Source organism: Myotis yumanensis, unplaced genomic scaffold (genome assembly GCF_028538775.1).
Source record: "Myotis yumanensis isolate MYYU_CA2020_CCGP unplaced genomic scaffold, mMyoYum1.0.hap1 SCAF_22, whole genome shotgun sequence".
Classification (NCBI taxonomy): domain Eukaryota; kingdom Metazoa; phylum Chordata; class Mammalia; order Chiroptera; family Vespertilionidae; genus Myotis; species Myotis yumanensis.
Window position 1 is genome coordinate 4301569 of NW_027223773.1, and position 13479 is coordinate 4315047.

Consider the following 13479-nt stretch of genomic DNA (forward strand, 5'->3'; position numbering starts at 1 on the left):
AGCGGCCACGCGGGACGCCTCGCAGTCAGCAAGTCTGCCCCGTGTTAAAGATTGACCCGGAGGGATGACGGAGTGTTTACCCCAGGCCTGGGGCAAGTCATGTGCAAATATTTTTGGGGACATTTCAGCACACACCCGGGCCGCCCTCCTTCATATCTTCCTTGCAGTGAACGTGGGCCGGGAAAGCCAGCCGTCGGCAAATATTTGGCAAATGTTAAAATCCTACTCACCAGAAAGGCTTCGCAAGCACGGCCGTTGAGGTGTTCCGATCATGTGGCTTTATATTTGTTTAATAAATTCAACAATATATGACCTTCATTTTTTTTTTTTTTTTACTCTTGCTTTTTAAATACGTTTTTATTGATTTCAAAGAGGGAGAGAGAGAGAAACATCAATCATGAGAGAGAATCGTGGATCGGCTGCCTCCTGCACACGCCCCACACTGGGGATCTGCCACCCGGGCCTGTGCCCTGACCGGGAATCGAACCCTGACCTCCTGGCTTGTAGGTCGACGCTCAACCAGGGGGCCACCCCTGCTGGATCCCTTTGTGTCTTTAAAGATGCTAAAGCTGGGGGGTGGGGAGACAACCACAGTAACCACCAGCCCCAGGGGGTAGCAGAGCAGGAGCACAGGGCGGTCACAGGCTCCCAGCTGCCCTGGGCTGGAGTCTGGTCCCTGAGCAGGGAAGCCTCCCCGCACCCCCACCTGTGCTCTGGGGCTCACACAGGATTGCCTGGAGCAACATCAACTATTTAGCAAAAAGAGAACCCCAAGCTTCTGAGTGTTGAGAAGGTTATGTGTCCCCTTCCTGCCCCCCCACCCCAGGGGTGGGCGTTAGGGACGGAGGCCAGAGCCTGCGGGAAGAGGGCCCCCGGGCTGCAGGGAACCCGGTTGCATTTCCCAATCAGACCGCTGTTTAGCTCGGGGACAACATTTTTTCGGTCCTGAAATGTGGTTTCCCGCCTACTGCCGTGTCCCCTGTAATCACCGCCTGCAAGAGAGAGCGTCTCACCATTTTCCCATAAAACCAACACTGAGGATGTGGGGCAGACATTCCTGGTTTCTTTTCTCCCAATGATGTCTGTTCCCCCGACACCAGCCGGGCTGCTCCAGGCAGGCCGGGGTGCCCACCGTCCCCACTTGCCCCTCATCCACTCCCACTGGGGGCTCCAGCCAGGCCTCGGCCCGCCCCCTCCCCTGGGCAGACTTCCTCCGGCTGGAGCCAGCTCAGCACTCCCTGGCTGAGGAGCAGCCTGGTCGCCTGGGGTGCTGCCAGCAGCGGGGAGCTTACCACTTCCTCCTGCAGGCACCCCCACATCCCTGCAGTTCCTCCTTGGAGCTTCCCTTCTCCCCGAGACACTCAATTCACCCACCAAGCAACAGCAACCGACCCGGACCGGACCGAGCTGCACGGTGGCTCAGCTGCGTTGTGTTAGTAGGAGATCACTTCGCACCTGCCCTGTGTACGCCCTCCAAAGCCGGTTCACGTGGGGGGGGGGGGGCACCCCATCCTCTCCTTCCCCAGCACCCTGCAAGGGACTCCTCCGGCCTCCCAGCTGTTTTCTTTTATTAATATATTTTTATTGATTTCAGAAAGCAAGGGAGAGGGAGAGGGAGAGGGAGAGGGAGAGGGAAAGGGAGAGGGAGAGGGGGAGAGAGCGAGAGAGAAACATCGCTGATCAGCTGCCTCTTGCACGCCCCACAATGGGGATCGAGCCCACAACCCGGGCATGTGCCCTTGACTGGAATCAAACCCAGGACCCTTCAGTCTACAGGCTGACGTCCTATCCACTGAGCCAAACCGGCTGGGGCTGCTGCCTATATATATATTGATTTCAGAAAGGAAGGGAGAAGGAAGAGAGAGAGATAAACATCAATGATGAGAGAGAACCATTGATCAGATGCCTCCTGTATGCCCCCTCCTGGGGCATCGAGCCCGCAACCCTTGCCGGTATCCTCCCCGAAGGTTGGCTCACACCTTGGCTCTGTGTGCTGGTGAGGGATCAATTGTCTCCCCCCCCACCCCCCCCATTCAGGGCGGGGGTGGGGTGAGCGGCGCCTTAGTCAGAGCCCCTGGCTTCTTCTAAATTGTCCTGCTCCTGACTCACCCTGTGAGCATGGACAAGTCACTTCCCTGTCTCGGCCCCTGAGGCCGCCAGCTTCCCAGGCTCTCGGCCCAGCGAGAAAGGACTCGCCTAGACTCCACATGCCGTCCCCTGCCCCTGGGCCACCACCGAATGCATTGTCCAGCCGTCACTGTGGAGAGCGAAGCGGGTGTTGGTGACTAGGCTGGACAGGCTCAAACAGGTTTGTCCCTGCAGGTTCTAGACCTCACGTCGGAACTGGACAGCCAAGGGGTCCGGGCTGCCTGTCACAACTTGAGCCAATTCAGCAGAGACACGCTGGGGATGGAGCCCGCCACCCGGGCCCAAGCCCTGACCGGGAATCGAACCGTGACCTCCTGGTTCCTAGGGCGATGCTCAACCACTGAGCCATGCAGGTTGGGCTTTTTTTTTTTTTCTCTGTCCAGTTGGAAACATGTGGGTTCATTGCCTGGGTCCCTCGGCTCTGAGCTGTCCCAGGCCGCCGGGGTCCGGGCCCCAGGGAAACATGGCAGCAGCTCCGATGAGTTGGAGTGAGTCACCGGCCAAGACCTCTTCTAGTTCCTCAAGGACGGGCCCCAGTGGGGTGACACCCGAGAGCCCAGCTGGGGAGGCCTGGGCCGCCCCGATCGGCGTACGACAGGGAGGGTTGCAGCCCCAATCAGCACCCAGGGCCCCAAAGCTGTGGGGAGACCCAGGGGTCTGATCCCCATCTTCTCAGCTCCCTGGGAATCAGCCCATTGCAACCTCCCAGCTAGGCCTTCCACCAGCAGCAACTGCCCTGCAGGCAGGGAAGTGCCACTGTCGACATCCCATCACACCCAAGCAGGGAGCGAACGCCGTGGCATGACTCAGGTATCGCCCTGTGCCCGGGGGGCGGGGGCAGGCTGTTCTCACGCCGGGTGCTCCTCGTGCTTTGCTGTTGGCTCAGAGCCAGAGCCCCTGTGACTAAACCAGGATCCTGGCCAACGTCACCTTGGAACCGGACAGCCAAGGGCTCCGGGCTGCCTGTCCCTTGAGCCAATGCAGCAGAGACAGGGTTGAGCCCTGGATGAGCGTCTATCCCAGTCCTGCCGGCAGCGTGGGAGAGCGGCAGGGCACCCACAAACATCTGCTCTGCCCCCCACCATCAGCCAGCTGCTTACATAGGGTAGGAGGACGAAGATGACATGGGCAAGTAGGTAAAAGGGTACGTCAAACGGGCAGTTCACAGGTAATGGGGGCTGGAGATTTGCAAAGGCCTGTGGGTATGCAAAGGCGGGGGGTCTTCAAAGGGCTGGCGCCTCTGGTGTCTGCAACAAGGTTGTCGATCTTTCTGTGATCACAGGCAGCGCCCGGATGGGGAGGAGGGGCCGCAGGTCCGGGTGAGCGCCCAGGCCCACAGGCTACTCCCAGGTCCCGCATGCAACTTCCAGCCAAGTTAGACTGTGCCGTGTTTAATCAGAACAAAGCCATCACAGGTAACAGAGCATGATTCATATTTCTTGCCATGCTAGCAGGCCCCCAATATTCCATTTTTGCCCCTACCAACCTGGGCAGCCTACATCCTCTATTACCAAATCCAGAGGACACGTACGACCAAATGGACACCCCGCACCGATGGGTTCATGAATGTATCCACTTAGCGAGGAATTTTCCATTTATTTCTTTAAACAAAACAAAACAAAAACAGATCCTACACCTGCTTTTCTTTATTTTTTAATACATTTTTATTGATTTTTAGAGAGCGTGGAAGGGAGAGGAAGAGACAGAGAGAAACATCGATGTGAGAGAGACACATGGATTGTGCCTCCCGCACACACCCCACCCCGTTCAGGGCCGGGGAACCTGCGACCGAGGTCCATGCCCTTGACCGGGAATCGAACCCGGGACCCTTCAGTCTGCAGGCGACACCCTATCCACGGAGCCAAACCGACCAGGGCTTTCGAGTTTTTCAAGACCACAGAGTCTCAGAGAGGGAACCATAACACGTTGCACTTTCAGGGGAAGGAATGTGTGGTCTGTCCCACACTTGGAAAGGGTTTTGACATTAGGTAATGTTACAGCGATGTTTCACAAGAGCGCCTGGCCCTTCCCTCGCTCCATAGCATCCACAGGTCGGTAGACAGGCCTCTCTCCCATTCCCATTCGCCCTCGCTCCCTCCCCCCGCCCCCCCCCCCTCGCCCTTCACCCAGTGCAATTTCCAAAAAGCCTTTGTCCCATAATCATCACAACCTCTGCATGTACCAAGTCCCTCCCTGCCACGGTCCCCAGGCCTCTTGCGTGCATTTCTCAGGACACCGCCAGGCGGTAGGGGCGGTTCCACGGAACAGAGAGGTTACGCCACCGTCCAAGGTCACACAGCCAGGAGGTGTCAGCGCCCGGACGTAGCCACCTGACCCCAAAGCCACTCTGTTACCCACGATACCAACTTCCTGGGTCCCTGTTCTACACCTTTTTAAAAGATATATTTTGATTGATTATAGAGAAGAAGGAAGAGGGAGAGAGAGCTAGAAACATCAATGATGAGAGAGAATCATGGATGGGCTGCCTCCTGCATGCCCCCAACTGGGGATCGAGCCCACAACCTGGGCATGTGCCCTTGACCGGAATCGAACCCGGGACCCTTCAGTCCACAGGCGGACACTCTATCCACTGAGCCAAACCGGCGAGGGCTCTATTCTGCACCTTTAACGTCACGGATGTCAGACAGGGTGGGATTTTAGTGGGCGTCATTGCCGGGGGCCCTGTGGTTGCCCTTTGAACCGGAATATGGGTGATGTGCCCATCACTCCAACTTTTTGCAGTTCAGGGTTCGGGTGGCTGCCTCTGTGGGCGGGCGTGGCGCAGCCCAGGGAAGCTCTGTGCCCCTCCCCAAGCCTCCCCGACCAGGGCTTGGACCTCTGCCTTGCAGGGCATCCTGGCCTCAGGCACCGCACGGCGTTTGCTCACGTGACATCTGTGCCGGGCCTCAGTGAGCACAGGGTGTCCCCTGGGCCTGATCTCATTAGACGCTGCGGCAGCCTCTCCGTCCGTCCGTCCCTCGAGCGGCACCAGGAGTCCACTCTCCCCTCCCCTGAGGCCTCGGGTCCTGTCTGTTTACTGACTCACAGAGTCGGGGTTTGTGGAGCAGAGAGCTTCATGGGGAAGAGGACGTCGCCAACTGTGATGTCTAACAGCCACTCTGGCCCGGACGGCGTGGCTCAGTGGTTGAGTGTCGACCTAAGAACCAGGAGGTCTCGGTTCGATTCCCGGTCAAGGGCACATGCCTGGGTTATGGGGTTGACCCCCCAGTGTGGGGCGTGCAGGAGGCAGCCGATCCATGATTCTCTGTCATCATTAATGTTTCTATCTCTCCCTTCCTCTCAGAAATCAGTTAAAAAAAAAAAAAAAAAGACCTTATATCCAAATGCAGTCATATTCTGAGGAGCTGGGGCTAGAACATGTGAATTTGGGGGGACACCGTTCAGCTCATGATGGTGGCCTTAAGAAGAGCTAGGGCTGCGGTGAGCACAGAGAGGGGGCTCGGGAGCCTGAGCCCCAACCAGGGCTCCCTCGAGTGTGAACAGCATTCCTCTGAGCCCTGGCGGTTTCCTCGGAGATATTGTAAGTGTCCCCAGTTTGGAAAGGGAACGGAGTGTCCCCCCCCCCCCCGTCCCCAGCTCCGAAGAGGCCGGTGATGGAAAAGCCGCCTGTGCCGGCGACGGCGACGTGCTGGGCGGCCGGCGGCTCCGCTGCGGCCCTGCTGGTTCCTGTGTGGCTGAAGGAGAGGTTTCTGTAATGACTTCAGAACATAGAGAATCGCTGTACGTAAGCCGGTCTTTGGCCGTTTTTAATGTTACACAGCGCATTCAATCACGGTCAAAAGACAACCTTGACATTTGGGGCAGGAAGCAGGCAGCGAGGGGCGTGGGTGGACCTCGGGCGGGGCCGCTGCCCAAGTGAAAGTCCTTGAAGAGCCTTAAGAGGGAGGGACACGGAGGCTCTTTATTATTTTTAGTATTATTTTAACATATTTTTATTGGTTTCAGAGGGGAAGGGAGAGGGAGTGAGAAAGGGAAACATCCATGATGAGAGAGGATCATGGATCGGCTGCCTCCTGCACGCCCCACACTGGGGATGGAGCCCGCATCCCGGGCATGTGCCCTGACCGGGAATCGGACCGTGACCTCCTGGTTCATAGGTCGACGCTCACCACAGAGCCACACCAGCAGGGCTTGAGAGGTTTAGCTGCGATGGAGACTTCATTTCCCGTGCTGCCTGGTACACGCCCGTACCTGGTGGGTATCTGCTGCCACACTGACTTCTCTCCCTTCTGGGACGAGCCGCAGGGCGTGCTGGTCTGGCCGGCTGTGTCTCCCCGGGCCTGGCTGGTTGCGACGTACTCATGTTTTCAATGTTGAGAAAGAAATCACGCCCCGATGTGCTGAGAGGCGCTTCCCGGGCCGGAGGAGCAGTCAGCACTCCCTTGCGCACATTTGCACACGTCGCTCGCTCACGTCCCCGGGAGAACTCGCGGTTTTGTCGTCAGCGAGGCAGCGCTAACGGACTTGACCTCGCCTGTGGACCGTCCGTTTGCTGCCCCTCCTGGGACAATAACGATGGTCAATATCATTTCTCTCTCCCGCTGGCAGGGCTCGCTGCCCTGGGCGGAGAACCCTCGACAGGGGACATTATCAGCCCTGTCTCCCCGGACCCAGCTGCTCCCTAAAAGGGCCCGGGCCAGTCACGTGCTAAGTCCTTTATCTTTTTTATTTTAAAAAAATGTATTTTCAATCCTCACCGGAGGGTATTTTCCCATTGATTTTTAGAAAGAGTGGAAGAGAAAGGGAAAGACAGAAAGAAACACCGATGTGAGAGAAACACGTTCATTGGTTGCCTCCTGCACATGCCCTGACCAGGGTCCGGGCAGGGGAGGAGCCTGCAACTGAGGTACGTACCCTTGACTGGAAATCGAACCCAGGACTCTTCGGTCCACAGGCCGATGCTCTATCCACTGAGCCACACTGGCTAGGGCCTAAGTCCTTCACTTTTGCCAAAAGTTCTGTTGTTCTTTTGCGTGAGAAGGGTGACTCAGTTGCGGCTTGTAATCATCTTTCCACACCTTCTGAATGTTTGTGCACTCCATTCAGCTGTATCTACGGTCTGGGTTTTTAAAATATATATATTTTAAAATTGATTTCAGAGAGGAAGGGAGAAGGAGAGAGAGAATCATGGCTTGGTTGCCTCCCACATGCCCCACACAGGGGATAAAGCCTGCAACCCAGGCATGTGCCCTGAGCGGGAATCCCACCGTGTCCGGCCTGGCCTAGTCCAGGCACCTTGTCAGGGCAGGAGGGGTCAGTCTGCAGGAGCTCAGCCTGAAGTTGCCATCCAGGCGTTCGATCGCCGGGTACTGTCCCCCCAATTCCCAAGCAGGTGTGAGAGCCAGACCCCTGTGCAAGCTGGGACAGGACCCTCCCGTGCCTGCCCCGGTTCCGGGCAGACCACCAGCAGTGCTGGGCGCAGTCCGCATACCTGCTAAGTCTTTCATCTTGATGTTGTGTCTAATTAAAGGATCCCAGAAAGCCGAATCCTAAAGGGGGCTGGGATTGAGCCAGGCCCTCAGATAACACACCTACTTGCCATCAGCAGGGGCGCCCCAGAAAGGCATTCTACTGAAAGGAAGGGTCCCCCTTCTTTACCTCCAGCTGGTACAATGGCCTTGAGATCGTGACCTATGACACCATCCCACCTTCATTATTTTTAAAGTATATTTCTATTGATTTCAGAGAGGAAAGAAGAGGGAGAGAGAGAGAGAGAAACATCAAAGATGAGAGAGAATCGTGGATCGACTGCCTCCTGCACGCCCCACACTGGGGATCGAGCCTGCAACCCGGGCACGTGCCCTGACGGGGAATCGAACCGTGACCTCCCGGTTCATAGGTTGATGCTCACGCCACTGAGCCACGCCGGGCGGGCTGGGTTTGTTTCTGAAAACAACGTTGTATTGTGTTGAAAATATCCTGTAAAGATAGGCCTTGGTACAAACTGTGGGAATGCAAGGTTTAAACATAGCTGCATAATTTAAAAAGAAAAGTGTACCCCAGATTTAATGAGGGTGATGGACTTTCGTTTAAACAAATAAATGACTGGTGTTGGCTACCCGCTCTACACAAGACCGTACTTAGAAACTCGGCCATCATCCTTCCCATTTCAGACACGATGCTGGGCCGAATTCCTGTCCTTTCTACACGGCAGGCTCCCCGTGAGCCGAGGCTCGGGCGGGTGTTTGCAGCCACCTTTTTGGCAAACGGAGCCCACGGCTGTCCAATCTGCCGCCGTGCTGGCTGGGCCCAGACATCGATGGCGGCGTTTCAGGCCCATAAACTTGGCCGGTATCCCTCGGGGCGTGAGCCTGGCACCTCTTTGGATCCGTCCATAAGCTTTTGAAAAGCCCAAACAAACCATAAGGAAATCCTGCCTCGGGAACAAAAGGTATGAACGCTAAGAAAAGACATGCACCGCCATTGTCTGGCCGGCCAGGATGTGAGCTGCTGCCGTGGGAGAGAGATAACGCCGGCGGGGCCGTGATGGCGGGGCAGGGACCATGGAAACGGGTCCCGAGAAAACAGGACAAAAACTGGGAGGAAGCAGCGCTCCGTGAGCTTTCGGGGAAGCCGGCGGGGGTGGGGGGTTGGGGGGGGATCAGAAGAGCAGCCCCCCCAAACCCCCCCCCCCCCCCGCCCCCCGCACTCAGAGAAATGGAGACACAGGGCGGAACGTGAGAAGCCAGTGGGACTGACCGAGTTAACGTTTTCAGGAAAAACATGGTGGGGGCTGGAGAGAGAAAGGAAAGGAAGGGGATTTCATGCCAGCCAAAGCGGACCAGGGTGTGTTTTTATAAACATGTTTTCCCTTTTGTTCAGGGGGAGGCGTGTGGACAAAGGAAACACGGGCCCATTTCATGAATGAGGAGGGAGTTGAATGCTAAATGGCTCCAAATTAGCTGAGCTTTTAACCTGCTTTTTAGCTCAACCGGTGTGGCTCAGTGGTTAAGCGTCGACCTATGAACCAGGAGGTCAGGGTTCGATTCCCGGTCAGGGCACATGCCCGGGTTGTGGGCTCCATCCCCAGTGTTGGGTGTGCAGGAGGCAGCAGATCCACGATTCTCTCTCATCTTTGATGTTTCTATCTTTCTATCCCTCTCCCTTCCTCTCTGAAATCAATAGAAATACACTAAAAAAGAAAAAAAAAGAAAAGAAAAAGTCCAAGTCCCTGGCTCAGTGATGACCTATTTTCTAGAATGCAGATCACGGAGTTCCGAAGCAGAAAGCGCGCAGGTGAGCGGTTCTCGGGTGTCGATAAGGCAGACCTGCGGATGGGGGGGGGCGGGGTGTCCCCCGTGCTCCCTGGAGACCCAGGCGCTGGCAGCCCGTCCGTGGCCGCGGCTGCTTTGTTTACAGCCACGGGCCCGTCCCCAGGCACCGCCGGCCCACGGCAGAGCTAGAACGCAAACGCCAACTCACCCCTTCATTTATTCGGTTAAGGCTAGAGCCCTTCTTTGTATTGGAAGATGCGCTTCTGACCGCCAGGCCACAGGTACAGGCCTACCCTGTGTCATGGAGTGGTCTGGGGGGGGGGTCCCCAATAACTTCGGCCCCTCCACACTGGCCAATGGCTCCGAGGCCACCTGGCCCGCACCCTCACCCTCACGCATCCCGGCCACCTGCTCTGAAGCACGTTCAGGCTCAGGTTTCTTTCCTGCCTGCGCTGACGGGTCCATGAGAGTCAGCAAAGGACAGACGGAGCCCAACGAGCATGCCGCCTGCGTCTAGCCCAGCGATGGCGAACCTATGACACGCGTGTCAGGGGTGACACGCCAACTCATCTTTTTGGTTGATTTTTCTTTGTTCAATGGCATTTAAATATATAAAATAAACATAAAAAATATACATCTTTGTTTTACTATGGTTGCAAAGATCAAAAACTTTCTCTATGTGACACGGCACCAGAGTGAAGTTCGGGTTTTTCAAAATGCTGGCACGCCGAGCTCAAAAGGTTCGCCATCACTGGGCTAGGCTGACTCCGCTGGGACGGGAAGCCCGGGGGCCGCTGGCCCGGGCGAAGCCCTAGCCGGTCCCTGTGAGATATTAACTGAAAGCCGCTGGGTGCTGGCCGCCCGGGCTGGGTCTGAAAGGCAGCGGCACTGTGTCAACAGGGGGGGTCGCAGCGTGCCAGTTCCCTGAGCTAATGTGTCCGATTGTGTGCTATGGGGACCCGTTTTATCTCTCTCTACAGATCGGTGTGTTTTTATGACCACCGTCTCCATGGCAACCAGGTGTCCAGACACTCAATGGGTCTCACGGATATTAAATCTCAGCCAAGCATCTGACAGCAGCCGCTCTCAAGCCATTCTTGCCCACGGCAGGTGGGCAGGCTCAGGAGAGTGTGTGTGTGTGTGTGTGTCGGGGGGGGGGGGGGGCCAGGGAGGGTCGGCCCAGGGCCCAGCTGGGTGTAGGGACAGCGTGATGGGAGAGGAACCTTTTTTTGGTCATTTTTACTGATGATCCAGAAAAAAGGGCAAATTGCAGGTACAGGAAACTCCCATGAAAATCCCATGAAACTCAATGCGAAAATGTTCCAAGGAGCAGAGACCGGAGAAATGATGTCAGTGGCCGCGGAGGAAATAGCAAAGTGAGAATCGTCCTGACAAGCCCCCGTAGGCACCTGTAGGGCCGATATTCCAAAAAGAGAAGGTAAGAGAGACTCCCAGGCAGTTTGACCGGGAGAGAAAGAGGCCAGTTACATTTAAAGCAGGGCCCGGCCGGCGCGGGGTTCAGTGGGTGAGCGTCGATCTGTGAACCAGGAGGTCAGGGTTCGATTCCCGGTCATGACACAGGCCCGGGTTGTGGGCTTGATCCCCAGTGCGGGGCGTGCAGGAGGCAGCTGATCCATGATTCTCTCTCATCATGGATGTTTCTCTCTCTCTCTCCCTCTCCCTTCCTCTCTGAAATCAATACAAACATTTTAAATAAACAAATCAATAAAAGGAAACCACATTCTCCATGAATGAAGGAAGCAGCAGGAAGAAGGTATTTGTTTTTTTCCTTTTTGAAAAACATGAGTAAGTTCCTCAATATGTTTGAGATTATTTAGCAAATTCTCTGAAAGAGGCCTTGGGTCACTCACCCACAGCTCATGGGGGCAGAAACCACAGTTTTCCGACGTCCCTTCCCACCCGACCTCAGAGATGGCCAGCCGGACTTGGCGGGGGTCTCTTTTTAAAAATATTTATTTAATATATTTTTATTGATTTCAGAGAGGAAGGGAAAGAGAGAGAGAGAGAGAGAACCATTAATGGTGAGAGAGAATCACGGATCGGCTGCCTCCTGCACACCCCACACTGGGGATGGAGCCCACAACTCGGGCATGTGCCCTGACTGGGAATTGAACCATGACCTGGTTCCTAGGTCGATGCTCGGCCCCTGAGCCACGCCAGCCAGGCAGGGGGTCTCTTTTTAGTTAACCATCAACAATCCTTAAAAACTCCAGACCCTAGCATGATCGGTCCCGTCCTCGGGATGTGATCAGAAGGCCCTATTTCTGGGCTGTTATGAAACCGAGGTTTTGATGTGTTGCCAGGCTGACGGGGAACTTTGGGAACGCGGCGAGCGCTGCTCCGAGGAGCCCGGGCCGGCCCCTGTTACATAAAGCCTTCCTAGCAACCCGGGTTTATCGCGGAACGGGAGGCTGCAGTGGAAAAAGCAAGCGAGTTAATGCAAAACATGAGCCAGCCGCTCTCCCGGCTGCTCTGAGGCCAGCCCGGCACTTGTGGGAGTGACTTAACCCCTGGCAGCCCTGGGCGTGGGCAGCTCGGGGCTGAAGGGCACCTTCACGCAGACCTCACGGGACACGGAGCAGCTCCTTTGGCCTCTGAGCCAACTGCTTATGGAGATTCACACCAAGGCGTCCTCTCCCCGCTCTCCGGCTGCTCCTGCCCCCCACCCCCCCGCCCCCCTCCGCCGCCCCCGGAGCTGCAGAAATGCACAGGGCAAGGTCACACCACCTGGCCCGCCAAGGCACCTGCGTCTGATGGTGCGGCCGTGCGTCTGAACCCCAGGGGAGGAGCATCTCATTTCTGGAAGCTGGGATCCCAAATGATGCAGATTAGGCCTGGCTGGTGTGGCTCAGTGGTTGATCATCGACCTATGAGCCGGGAGGTCCCAGGTTTGATACCCAATCAGGGCACATGCCTAGATCTCCAGTGTGGGGTGTGCAGGAGGCAGCCGATCCATGATTCTCTCTCATCATTGATGTTTCTGTTAATTCTCACCTAAGGATATTTTCCCATTGATTTTTAGGGAGAGTGGAAGAAAGAGGGAAAGACAGAGAAAGACATTGATGTGAAAGAAACACATCGATTGGTTGCCTCCTGCATGCACCCCCACCAGTGCCTGGGCCAGGGAGGAGCCTGCAATCAAGGTACATGCCCTTAACCGGAACTGAACCTGGGACCCTTAGGTCTGCAGGCCGATGCTCTATCCATTGAGCCACACTGGCCAGGGCAAAATATATATATAGTTTTTAAAGTGAGAAAACAAGATGGAAAACACAGCATCAGACCCGCCTGCACAGTGGGCGCAGCCACAGGCCCCTATCGCGGTGGGTCTTACTGGGCCCACTGACTCCTCGTGAGATGGGGGCCCCTACCCGCTGGCAGGTGGGCGCCGGCCCGTGGACCCCGGTGCGGGCGTGCCCCCGGTCCTCTCTGCAGCCAGCGTGGCCACCCTGAGCCAGTTTCAATGGAAATGAGATCAATCCGACTCATTTCTCTCTCGCCGGCTCCCGGGTGATTCATGAATTGGAAAACTAGTTCATGAATCGGAGCGGCAGGCAGGCGGGGAGCCTGGGTGCGGCCAGGAGCCTCCATCCCTCGGGGAGCCCGGCCGGCCGTTGCATAACGCGCCCCCGCCTGCCTGGTCGGCTTTTACCTATTCACCTACTTTCCTTCTGGAGAGGGAAGGCAGGACGCTGCGCGCTGGCTGTGCGCCCGTCGGCCTCTGCGGGCGGCTTCCTGCCCTTTGTCTGCGTGGCTGTGGGTCCCTGGACAATGGTGTTTGTATGCACGCTGTGTGTGCGCGCCTGTGTGTGCGTGTGCGTGTGTGTGCACGTGAGTGTGAGAGCGTGTGAGTGAGTCTGTGTGTGTGTGAGTATATAAGTGTGTGTGCATGTGAGCATATGTGCATGTGTGTGTGTGTGAATCTGTGTGCATTTGTGAGTGTGTGTGCATGTGCGTGTGTGTGTGAGTGTATACGTGTGTGAGTGGATGTGTGTGTGCATGCATGTGTGAGAGTGAGTCTGTGTGCGTGTGTGTGCGTGTGTGTATGAGTGTGTGCGTGTGTGCAAGTGTGACT

The 13479-nt window shown here is 56.4% G+C and overlaps 1 long non-coding RNA gene across 1 annotated transcript; it reads left to right on the forward strand.

Annotated features, from left to right (window-relative positions):
- The first annotated feature begins 3148 nt into the window (after nt 1-3148).
- On the forward strand, nt 3149-10451 carry LOC138999247 (uncharacterized). The gene is made up of 4 exons (XR_011469345.1): nt 3149-3292; nt 3431-3563; nt 9295-9405; nt 10364-10451. It is a non-coding gene; the product is annotated as an uncharacterized lncRNA (long non-coding RNA).
- Nucleotides 10452-13479: the final 3028 nt, after the last annotated feature.